Raw genomic sequence first — 13,800 nt, forward strand, 5'->3', positions numbered from 1 at the left:
AATTCCACAATTATTATCATTCAACTCTTAAACCCAGGTCGGTTAGCTTTGATAAAATTTTTAATTTGCTGTTAGATAAAAATGACAAATATATTAAGATGGGTAATAAAAAGGTAAGGTTCATATCAAGTATATATTTTGTTTTATCCTTGTCATCTGGTACATGTATGAAGAATGAAAGATTAATTCACTTTGTCTAGAATTATTCCTTTCTATAGTCTTATAGCTAAACCAGCAAAAACTATATTTGGAGTTATTTCACTACCCTACTTGTTAAATTATTTTTCTTTATTTGCAATATTATACTTCCCCCTGGTGGAAATAAACAGGCTTTAACATTTGCAATTGTTCTTTCCTGAATCCATTGCAGCACATTGCTGAATGGAAAAGTAAGGGAAATCTAGCCCATTTATTTCTAGCCTTTTCACTCCTAAACAAGTAATTTCCTCTCCACTGGTCCTGTGTTTGGAAAAAAACCTCTCGTTCTTTATTTTGCCCCCAATCTTATGATGATGTATGTGGTCTTCCATTAAAATATTCATTAGAACATTGTTTTGTAATGTTATACAAATTTAACAGCATTTTCTGAAAAATATTTTATCTACCAAGGTTTCATATATTAATGGTTTTACCTTTAGCGACTGCTTTAGATGTATAATCAATCAATTCGAGCTGATCAGCATAAATTAAGTAGCCCCATTGCTTGATGTAATTCCAGTTAAAGTTAAGAAACTGCTATGTGGAGACACGGAAGGTCCCCTAGCTTAACAAACTATAGAGCAGGGCCTCCCCAAGCTCCAGATGTCCGAAGGCGGGCACTGGGCTAGGAAAAGGCCAAAAGCTTTGCATGTCTGAAGGCAGACTGCAATTTAGATAAGGGAGTAGTCTCTGAGCTCCTGCTGGGCTCCTTCTGGGCTCCTGTCTCCCGCCCCTACTGTTTCCTGTCTAGCCCCAAAGAAATTGTCCCTTGAGACTAAAGATATGTAAATACACCTTATGGCTTTAGAAAAAATGTACCTGAAATACCTGATAACAGTCACATAGGAAACTACCTTGTATGCTATCAAGACCTGTAGAAATGAGTAGAATAAAACTTTCTTTTGCAGGAACACTGAGGACGGAGTGTGCTCCTTCTTCCACAATTGGCGCCCCGTGTGAGGCTCACCAATCCTGACCACAACGTTTGGAAGCTGCGCAGTAAGTACAAGCGAGTTGTCTCGTGGTGGGTCAGAAGTTTCAGCCACTCAACAATATGGGTCAGTCTCTCAGTGTTCCCCAGTGCTGGTATGTTTTAGTCTTACAATGGCTGCTGCAGGCTAGTGAAGCTTCTGTTTCAGAAAATAATTTGTACTCTTCATTGTATAATGCTGTTCAAAATAACCCTTGGTTTCCTGAGAAAAGCACATTAAACTTAGATGTGTGGGAGCGCACTGGACAAAATTTAAAGTGCCACTTTAAGCAAGGACAAAAAGTTTCCTCTAAAACATTTACTACATGGGCTCTTATTGGCACTGCCCTGGCCCCTCTTCATATTGCTGAGACTGAGAGTCCTAAAACTGAGATTCCTGAAAGAGAAACCTCCGCTGTCTCGGATAAATGCCTCCCGCCCCCCAAACCCTCAATCCCCATACGGCCATCTGATAAAGGCGGCAGGGAAAAGACTATAGCCTTGCTCCCTCCCTTTCCTCCTTTATCGCCACCCCCTGCTACCTTCCCTCCTTAAAAGTGCCGCACCAGTTTTGCAATGCTGTCTTCACAAGGCAGCATTAGCCGGAAACTTTGTTTACCCCATTATGCTTAACCAGTTGCCCAGAAATCTTTCCTAGAGTACTGGGACTGGGAAGTCCAGATGAAAGTGCCTGCCACAAACAAACACCCAATTGTAATCATAATAAAAAGGAGGGAGATGTGGAGACACGGAAGGTGCCCTGGCTTAACAAACTATAGAGCAGGGCCTCCCCAAGCTCCAGATGTCTGAAGGTGGGCACTGGGCTAGGAAAAGGCCAAAAGCTTTGCATGTCTGAAAGCAGACTGCAATTTAGATAAGGGAATAGTCTCTGAGCTCCTGCTGGGCTCCTTCCGTGCTCCTGTCTCCCGCCCCTACTGTTTCCCACCTAGCCCCCAAAGAAATTGTCCCTTGAGACTAAAGATATGTAAATACACCTTATGGCTTTAGAAAAATGTACCCTCCCTGAAATACCTGAAAACAGTCACATAGGAAACTACCTTGTATGCTATAAAGACCTGTAGAAATGAGTAGAATAAAACTTTCTTTTGCATGAACATTGAGGACGGAGTGTGCTCCCGTTCTTTCACGCTGCTACTTTAGCTGTATGGTGGGTAATTGTTTTCATTAGGAAAAAAAAATAAAACAAAAAATGGTAGAACACCAGATTTTACCTTCAGCTTCCTAGTGAATGAATCATTTCACCTGATTGTTCTGTTTTACAGGTGAGGACCTGTGGCCTCACAAAGTAAGAGTCTTACCTTAGGTGATGAGGAGGTAATGGTGGGACAGAGATTAAAATCTCTCATTTGATAGGAAAGGATGGAAGCTGCTCCCAAACTACCTCACGTAAAAATTAAAAGGTAACTGCCAATGGATTTCAAGTCAGGTTAAATCTAGATTTAGGTTGTGGGCCCCGTAAGCAGTTTTATATTATATGTGCAAATTAAACACAGGTTCCCAGTACAAATGGGAGGAATTAAAGAAATAGCAATGTCCCCCAACCCCCCCCCCCCAAAAAAATGAAAGAAAAATAAATGTAACCTGGATAAATAATAACTAGCTCTAAAAAAATGGAGAAAACAAATGTAAATGTTAAGCTATTTATTAAAATGGAAAGGTTCTCTCACTGGATTGAAACACAAACTTAAGATGACCTGCTGCTTAGAAGAGAATTTACGATGATAACAACCTGAAAAGGCTATCTGTTATAAATATAAAAAAAAAAATTCCTGTTTTGAAGAGCTTCTCAAAGACAATAAGAAGCCGTGAGGTGGGGGGCTGGTGCCCTGCTGTGACCACCTCAGGCAGGCCCTCCACGTCTATTTTATTCCAAGCTATGGAGCAAAGTTACTCTATGACATGATGGCCAAAATAAAATATATGGGTAGAAACTGGACTTTAAATTTGTAGAAAGTGCTAACTGTAGCTTTGAAAATACATAAAGCAAAACTGAAATATGAAGAAAAATTAACAGAAGCATCTTGGCAGTATATAGTTCATAACAGCATAGCGTAGTATAGTATAGTGTAGTATAGTATAGTATATATACCATACTAACATTCTATGACCAGTCAATAGATGAAAAAATGAATTCATAAAGACCTTGTGAAATATATCTAATAAAGATAAAGCAGATGTCTCATTCCAGACATAACAGAGTGACTTATATTAGACTAACTTCCATGCTAGGAAAAAAAACTATAAAAGCTGAATAAAGTATGCAAAAAAACTATTTAAATCATTGGAGAACAATTAACGCCAATATTACCAAAAGGGCACAATCATGAGAAAAAGAAGGACACAAGGTGATTCCACATTCACCCCAGCATTTTTCCATGAGGGCATTTTTTTAAAGCCTCCCTTGGGAGACAGTGGCCACTGTAACAAATCAAGCCTTGAGAAGATGATGGTGATCCACTGGTAGAATATCAGCCTACCAGAACTTAACCATCTTTGAAGAAAAGCTACAAGATCGAGCCTCTACATCTAGATCGAGCAAAATCCAGCTTAAGAAATTACAAAGCATGCTAAAAACAAAAGGCTAAATCAGTCAAAGCTAAGAGAAAAATATAAGCAACAGAAATAGACTCACAGGTGATTCAGAGAGTGGAATTATCGAACAGGATTTTTTTTTTTTAACTATGATTAATGGGTTCAAGAAAATAAAGGATAATATGGAAAAATAAAAGAAAATATGGGGAATTTCAGCAGAGAAATCTACAAGAAAGAAGCAATCTAGAACTGAAAAATAAAATATCTAAAATTAAGACTCTGTTGGTTGGGTTTAACAGCACACTGGATATTGCAAAAGTGGGGGAATAGAGGACATTCAAACTGAAGCACACATGCGCACACACACACACACACACAGAGAGAGAGAGAGAGAGAGAGAGAGAAATGGAAGGAAATAGAACAGAATTTAACATACATATAATAAGAGTCCCTGAAGGAGCTGAGAGAAAGAAAGGAGCAGAAGGAATATTTGAAGAGATAATGGCTATTTTCAAAAATTGGTGAAAAACATCAACCCGCAAATTTAAGAGTCTAAGCAAACTCCAAGCAAGATAAGTGGAATGGGCACATCTTAGTCACACTGCTGAAAACCAAAGATGAAGAAATACTCTTACTCTGGCAATGTGGGACATGACTCCTGGGGATGAACCTGGACCCAGCATCATGGGACTGAGAAACTCTTCCTGACCAAAAGGGGGAAGAGAAATGAAACAAAATAAAGTTTCAGTGGCTGAGAGATTTCAAATGGAGTTGAGAGGTCATTCTGGAGGTTATTCTTAGGCATTTTATAGATATTCCTCTTTAGTTTTTAGTGTATTAGAACAGCTAGAAGGAAATACCTGAAACTGTTGAACTGCAGCCCAGTAGCCTTGATTCTTGAAGACGATCATATAACTATATAGCTTATATGGTGTGACTGTGTGATTGTGAAAACCTTGTGGCTCACACTCCCTTTGTCCAGTGTATGGACAGATGAGTAGAAAAATGTGGACAAAAAGTAAATGAATAATGGGGGTGGGGTGGAAGGATGGGATGTTTTGGATGTTCTTTTTTACTTTTATTTTTATTTTTTTTGGAGTAATGAATGTGTGATGAATGCACAACTATATGATGATACTGTGAACAATTGATTGTACACTATGGATGATGGTATGATATGTGAATATATCTCAATGAAAGTGCAGGGGGAGAAAAAGTCATTTGGTTTTGCCTATATATTGAACATTATATTCAAATATATAAATAAAGCATCTTTCCAATATTCATCATGTTTTGAGATGTTATACAATGAAGTGTTTTCCAATCCAAAGAAAGCATATTAGAATTACTAACTATAAATATTAAAGGTAAATAAACATGAAGGGCAAAAATATATAACTCTTTATTTCCTCACCCAAGAGCAATGATTTCCATTTATACTGCACTACATAAAAATAAACTGATTTGATCTTTTTGCCTTAAAAAAAAAAAAAAAAGAAGAGGTAGTCTTAGCAGCAGCCAGGGGAAAAAGACACATTACTTTCAAAAGAGCAAGAACAAGACTTATAGCTGACTTTTCAACAGACCTTTACATACAAATGGCATGTGGCTAGTGACTACTATAATGGAGAGTGGAATTGTAGAATGTAGCATAGGAGAATATCCTCATGGTTTTGGTGTAAGGACAGATTTCTGAAGTAGGCACAAAATACGCTAGACATAAATAATATGATTGATAAATTGAACATGAATTGATACTTGACATAAAAATTAAGTATTTCAATTCATCAAAAGATGCCTTTAAAAGAATAAAAATGCAATAAAACAAATATATGTTTATATTTACAAAACCTGAAAGTGACTAAATGCTTATATTCAAGATAAACAGAAAGAAAACTCTGCCAGAGACTTGACTGGGAACTTTCCAAAAGAAGATGAGAAAAACCTCGACTTCATTAGTCATCAGGGAAATGCAAATTAAAAACACAAGATACTACATCTCATTAACTAAATACTCAGATTCAATTTAGATTAGCTAACATTAAGACAAACTTTAACAAAAATGTTATAAAAAGTGATATAAAAGTCTTTAAAAGTGTTAAGTGTTGACAAAAATGTGGAGCAGTTGGAACTCTCATGCACTGCTGTGGGAGTGTAAATAAATTGATACAAGAACTTTGGAAGTGTTTTACCTTAGCTAATAAAATTGGATATACCCATACCCTGTGGCTCATGCACATATGAAACAAAACACCTGTACAAAAATGGTCATAGCACCATAAGTCATAATAGCCAAAACTGTGAAACAATGCAAATGTCCTTTAAGAGTAGAGTGGATATACAAATTATGGTATAGTCAGACAGTAAAATACAATACAGAAATAAAAACGAATGAGCTAGTGCTATGTACAACAACACTGATGCACTCATTAACTTAATAATGAGCAAAAGAAGTCAGGTGCAAAAATACATACCATTTGCATGAAATTCAAAAATGGCTAAAGTAACCTACAGTATTTGAAACTTCTCAATAGTGGTTAAGTTTGGGAAGGAGGAGGTCATAATGAGGAGGGGGCTTCCAGGGGTACTGATGGTGCTTTATTTCTTGACCTGGCTGGTGATTACACGGATGTTTTCTCTTTGTGATGATTCATTGAGCTATAAACTTATCACTTGAATACTTACTTATCTGAGAGAATATTGGATGCCAATGAAAAAGTCTTAAAGAATAAGTCATAGATGTATCTAATACCTGACATATGTGAGTGGAGACTTGCTTTTCTGCTGTTGTATTCTTGATTCATGTACCTGGTGAAGCAGAAAACTTCAATTTAAATAGAAGAAATTACCCAGACCCGATAGGGTGACCCCAATTCGACCAATGTGGAAATTCATATCAACCTTGAACCACAAAATACTGACCATCTACAAACTGAAATGCCAAATTCCAACAGATATTGGAAAAGATTCCCTCAGAGATAGCTGCTCTAAAGGGTTTGGTATGTTTCTTTATAAAATATGTTTATGCATGGGGCAGGGTAATTGACATAAATGGTAAACTATATGGTTTATTGCTTTAAATTAAATGGTTTGTAACTTTTTTCATTACATTTTTAGGATCCCTATGTGTTATTATTTGAACATCAAGTTCATTGTTTCTGACTCTGGCAGGTATTTTTTAGTTCACCTCTACCACGTTTTACTTAACTATTTTCCAGGAAATGAACACCCAGGTCACTTCCTATACCTCACTACCTCCAAAACACCTTAAAGGACATCTTTGTCTGTGTTGCCCCATGGACCTGTGTGGGAATCACTTTGACATGCATACATAGGAGTGGAATTGAGAGATAACTCTGTGTGTGTGTGTGTGTGTGTGTGTGTGTGTGTGTGTGTGTGTGTGTGTGTTTCAGATTTGACTGAAGTCCTGGCAATTGCTCTTCAATCTACACTCCTATCAGGAGTCCATGTGTGTCCCTCTTTTTTGTCATTTTTCCCAAATATAGATATTATTCTGCTTTGTCAAAAATTACAAGATTAAAGCGGGGTCTTAGTGTGGTTTTATCTTATTTGCTCTGATTAATAACAAGATTGAGCACCTTTTCATATTCTTACTATTAGGGATTCCACCTTCTATGAATTACTGGCTCACATTTATGCCCATTTTTCTATTGGGCTGCTTCATGTTTATTCAGTAGATTGTAATTTCATGATATTGATAACTTGTCCTTTAAAAGTGTTGCAAATGTTTTTAACCAATCTCTTATCTGCCTGTTGACATTACCTATATGATACTGTAGTAAATGGAAATATTTAATTTGGATACAATCAAATCATAATTTCCTCCTTAAATTAATACTATTTTGGCTTTAAGATCTTCTTACTCTTATGTGGATCCAAGGACATTCCACCTGTTTCCTTTTTTTTTTTTTTTTAACATATTTATCAAGGCGTAATTGAAGTGCAATAAACTGCACATATTTAAAGTGTACAATTCGGTAAGTTCTGAAATATATAGATACCCGTGAAACAATTAGGACTGTGAGGATTATGAACCTATCCATCACTCCCAAAGTTTTCTCATGACCTTTGTAATCCATTTCTTTCTCTCCTACTTGAGTCCCCAGGAAATAACTGCTTTGCTTTCTGTCACTATAGAAACCTGAATTTTCTAGAATTCTATATAAATGGAACCAAACAGTATGTACTATGGTTTTGTCTGGCTTCTTTCATTCAGCATAATTATTTTGAGATTCACCCACTGTAAAGGTTTGAAGCTGAATGAACCCCAGAAAATTATATTCTTAAAGCTAATCCATTCCTGTGGGTGTAGACCTATTATTAGGTCACTCCAGTTGGGACACAGCCTTAATCAGGCCTTAATCCTTTTACTGGAGTCTTTTATAATCTGGATGAATACTGAGAGAAGCTGAGAGGGAAAGCCCTGGAAACCAGAATTTGAAAGAACAAAACCCGGAAAAGAAGGGAGAGACCAGCAGATGCCGCCATGTGCCTGGCCATGTGACAGAGGAGTCCTGGATCACCAACAGCTGAACTTTGGAGAGAAAGCATCACCTGATGATGTCTTGATTTAGGTATTTTCATGGCCTCAGAACTGTAAGCTCGTAAATTAATAAATCCCCATTGTTAAAAGCCAGCCCATTTCTGTATGTTGCATTTCAGCAGTCTAGCAGATTAAAACACCCATGTGGTCTTGAGTTTATTCATTTTTATTCCTGAGTGGTATTCCAACATACAGATATTCCACAATTTGCTTATCCATTCACTTCTTGGACATTTGGGTTGTTTCAAGTTTTGGATTATTATAAATGATAATCTAAAATAATTTTGCAATTTTAAATTGTAGATAATATTGTAAATAGTAACATTGTTGCTCCTTGTATGAGTCTTTGTGTGGACATGTTTTCATTTTCCTGGGGTAAATACCTAAGAGTCAAATGGGTGGGCAGTATGATATGTGTATATTTAAGGTTTAAGAAATTCCCAACTTTTTTCCAAAGTGGTTGTACATTTCACATTCCTACCAGCAGGTATTATAGTTCCAGTTGCTCTGCATATTCACTAACACTTGTTATTATCTTGAAAAATATATATATGTGCCTATATTTTTAAGGCATTCTAAAAGGTATGTAATAGTATCTCATAGTGGTTTTAATTTACGCTTCCTTAATGAGTGATGATGTTGAGCAGCTTTTTTTTGCGATTATTTTGCCACCTATATATGTTCTTTGGTGAAATAGCTGTTCAGTTATTTTATTGGGTTGTTTTTCTCCCTCAGTTGAGTTATAAGAGTTCTTTATATATTCTAGATACAAATCATTTGTTGGATATATCTATTACAATTGTTTTCTCCTGATCCATGAATCACCCTTTCGTTTTTGTGTCAATGCCTTTTGAAGAGAAAAGATTTTCATTTTGATGAGGTCCAGTCTGTTGTTTTTTTTTCCTTTTATATATAGTGATTTTAGGAAAAAAACCTATTTAAGAAATTGTTGTGAAACCTAATGTCACTGTCTTAGTTTCCAAGCTGCTATGACAAATACAACACAATAGGTTGGCTTAAACAATGGGAATTTTTTTTCATTAAAAAATTTTTTTAATTACAGAAAATTATATTTTGTAACAGGAAATGAAACAACAACAAAAATAGCTATATACAATAAAATTTCCAAAAGCTCAGTGATGGAGTAGTGGTATCACACTTTATTTAAATGTACTGTTTATTAATGCTTATATAATATACCTATTTTAATTTTCTGTTAAATAATAGATTTAAAGAACAAATGTTGAAACAACCCAAAAATTGAATTATAGTTATTCTTAAATCTTCCTATTTTGTCTGTATGTCTAAGGTTGTGGATTACAGTAATAGCCTCCAGAAAAGTCGGGATTTTGGTGAAGCGTGCACATAGGACCAGAATTTGATAATGGTGTTTTCTCCAGTCCTATAATTACTTTAAATATGCTACATATCCTGGTGATGCTTAATATCGTGTTCTTTTTTTATATCATTTTTATCATTTTTATATCATTTATAAAAATGATATTTATACCATTTATATCATTATTTATTTATACATAAATATAAATTATATATTATATAAATAATATATTGTTTCTATTATTATTTTTTTTTCTTGCTGAGTAGTATTCCATTGTGTGAAAATACCATGTATGTTTATCCATTCTCCTGTTGATGGATTCCTGGGCTGTTTTCAACTTCTGGCTATTACAGCTAAAATTTTTGCGAACATTTTTGTGTAAGTCTATTTGTGGACATATGCTTTTACTTTTCTTTGGTAATTGCTAGGTCATAGAGCAAGTGTATGTTTAAGTTTATAGTAAACTGCTGTACCTTTTCCAAAGTGGCTGTACCATTTTGTAATAGTGTAGCAGCATTCTGTTTCTCTACATCCTCACCAACATTTGGTATTCTTAGTCTTTTTAATTTTAGCCTATTCTAATGGATATGCCCTGCTGTCTCATTGTGGTTTTAATTTTCATTTCCATGGTGACTAATGGTGGGAATATTTTTTCATATGCTTATTGTCCTTCAAAAAATATATGTACATATACAGAGAGAAATTATTTATATATTCTGTAATATCACTTTCTATACAAAATAAATAACTCTTACAAATCTTTTTTTATGTAAGGCATACATCCATATGTAATTAAACAGTATCACATTGAGAGTGTAAATAAAATAAGTGATACTAAAATCTGTTAAAAAAAACAAAACTCAGTTGAATGACTGTACAATGACATTTTGAAAGTCCAATAATTTGATAAGTAGGAAAAGTGTATCAATTTTTAAGAATAATCAGTATCACACTAAGTGTACTGATGAGCACAAAGTCAAAGTTCCTTTCAGATTCCTTAGAATCTAGGTTAAATATCAAACCACCTTTCCTTCTATGAAATTCTGTGACATTCAAAATAAATTGATGTAAACATTTAAGTTTTGCATCTCTAAACTACATTTTCTACCACAAAATAGCCTATGTCTTCTCTAAAATTACTGTAAAAGAATTGATGTTACTTTTTGTTCCAGTTTGCTAAAGCTGCCATTATGCAAAATACCACAAATGAATTGGCTTTTATAAAGCAGATTTATTAAGTCCCAAATTTACAGCTCTGTGGCCATAAAAGTGTTGAAACTAAGGCATCAACAGGAGGATACCTTCACCAAAGAATGGCCAGTGGCATCCAGGACACCTCTGTCAGCTGGGAAGGCACGTGGCTGGCATCTGCTGGTCCTTTGCTCCCAGGTTGCATTTCAAAATGACTTCTCCAAAATGTCTCTGGGCTTCTGTCTCTCTTAGCTCCTCTCTCTCAGTGCCTGTGCATCCTTGCTTCTTTCTCCCAGGGCATTTCTCTCTAAGCATCTGGGAGTCCTCTCTCAGCTTTCTGGGGCAAACTCTGGGCTTCATTTCTTAGCTTAGCATCTCCAAATGTCTTTCTGTCTGCATCTCCAAGCATCTCCAAGTGTCTGGGTCTGTGTTGGCCCCTGACCTCCATGGAAATAATCTAATCAAAAGGTCTCACCCACAACTGGGTGGGTCACATCTCCATGGAAACAATGTGATCAAAAGATCCCACCCACAATAGAGCTGCCCCCAAAATATTGCATTAAAGAATATGGCTTTTCTGGGAAACGTAATAGATCCAAACCGCCACACTGTTGAAACATCTACTTGTTGCATTTCAAACTTTTCTTCCCAAATACCAGGTTCTTAATTTGTAATAAGACTTTCAATCAGCACATTTTCACAAAGAACAAAATAGTTGGGAGATAAACTTGTAAAAGGCATAGTAATCTAAAGAATCAAGGATTCATCATTATAAAAGGTTGATAGAGTGATGCCTTTGGAGGTCAAACAGGTCATTAAAACACACCATATACATAAGAAAATTGTATCTTCTGTATATATGACATGATCCAAGCCACAGCTCCACCTTCCCAAATATAGTTATTTCTTCATGAACTAAAAATTATGAAATACACAGCCCAATATTTAATAACATTTTAAAACCTACTAGAAAAGCAAATTTTAAATTATGCCTGTCTAATAAAAATTTGCTTTGTAAATATACTTTAGAATATTGTGTCCTTTCTCACAACTCTTGGTTTTGATAAACTTTGTTAGAAATCCTGAAAACTTTACTATTTTGGACACCTGAAAATGTATCCTTTATCACTGTAACCAGCATGTCTAATATCCAATAGTTTATTTGTATCATGTTTTGATGTGTTAAAATGAAGGGCAGACTAAACATGAATCAATAATAAAATTTTGACTGTGCACTGAATTAATACATGAGCAACAACCAGTACTTTGATGTGGCTGAGTGTTAGTAAACCTTTATATTTAGTTGTGAATCCTATGCACTTGTAGGATTTAGATTTTACCTAGAAGTAGGTAAGAAGATACAAGTTCTGAGTTTGTTGTAGTCTAAAACACCATGCTCAAAATGTGGTAAAAGTTAGTGAACAAATACTCTAGTTGGTGATCATTGAAAATTGTAAGTCTGGCTTCCAGAAAGTTTGCTGTGTACTAGTTTGGAATTACAAATTGATTTAAAATGCTTTGTGATTTTAAACACTTAAAATTCTGGATGAAACAGATTAGGCATGTGCCCTGTAGAGGCTAGATTTTCAGCAGCAACGTAACACAGCCAGTTCTAATTAGCCAAGAGACTCCAACAGTTTGTAACATAATATTTTTGAGCCAAATTCTGTTTAACAAAATCCCTTAAAACTATACAAAAATAGAGGATATTTTACAGTTTTAAATACCTATTAAAACAGGAGACTTTTAAAAATATATATGCTACACATGAAAACATAAATCCAAATATTCCTTATACTCAATAGGTGTTTCCACCTATACTGAAAATTAAATTAAACCCATATTCCAGTTTTAGAAAGCATTTTTGCCCACGAATTCATCTTACCATTTCTGATATATTCTCTCTCATGAACCAATTTCTTAAATAACCCATATAATTTACAACCTCAATTCCTGTATTAATCAAACTGCTTAAAAGAAATTACTACTTTAAAGCCAAGTGACTCCTTAATCTGTCCCTCCTAGACACATCACCAGAGCACTCCTGGGGACACTGGCTTTATGAGAAGCCTAAGAAGTTCTTCTGGGGAGCATTACGTTTATAGCTATAGTGCCATTTCAAATAATGTAATAGCATAGCAATCTGGAATGTCTCCAAGAAAAGTCATTTTGGTGTCAACTCATTGACATCTATGCTGTTTTTAATGCTGTTATTGTTAATAGTTGTAGATTACAGGAAGTTTTTAGAGATCAGTGGACCAAATATTCATTTTTAAATAGCCTAGATGCACATAGTACATGCTTAATAGTCCCAAATTCTCCAAATGGAGATTTTATAGACAAAAGCAATTTTCTTTTAAATCATCAAATGAGCATTTAGTCCTTTAGATTATATTTTTAAACTTTAATGGAAATTAGCACATAAACAAATTTAATTTAAAGTAATATTAAAGATTTATCTGATTTACAGAAAAACAATACAATTAGGAGATTAAGGGCAAAACTCCATTAGTGTAAAGTCATTGGCTCCTATCTAGGACAGGAACAACTGATTGCTTTCAGCGCTTTGAAGCACTAGAAGATCTTAAAATGTACATAGAGAAATAGATGTGTGTATCTCTCTACATTAAATTTAAATATGCATTTTATTCTCTGACAAGTCAAAGCAGAATGTTACTTCATCAATTTTTATGTGGTTTAAGAAGTAATGTTTAGCAATCCTTTGTTTAGTAATCCTTTATACAAATATAAAAATCTCAGATACATGAAAATGTTTTTTCAAATCATACTTCTATTTCTTCACAGCTCTAAATGTCATTACAGTTTTCAAACTTTGAATACTCTGTGTGATTTGATAAATCTGTACAAGAAGAGCAAGATAAAAAAAAACATTTATTAAGATTAAATCGATCTGATTTGCAAAAATTGGTATCAACATTTGTGTGGTCTTACAAAGAGCACATAGGGGCTGAGAGATTCCAAATG

The sequence above is a fragment of the Choloepus didactylus genome, chromosome 9 (genome assembly GCF_015220235.1).
Source record: "Choloepus didactylus isolate mChoDid1 chromosome 9, mChoDid1.pri, whole genome shotgun sequence".
Taxonomy (NCBI): Eukaryota; Metazoa; Chordata; class Mammalia; order Pilosa; family Megalonychidae; genus Choloepus; species Choloepus didactylus.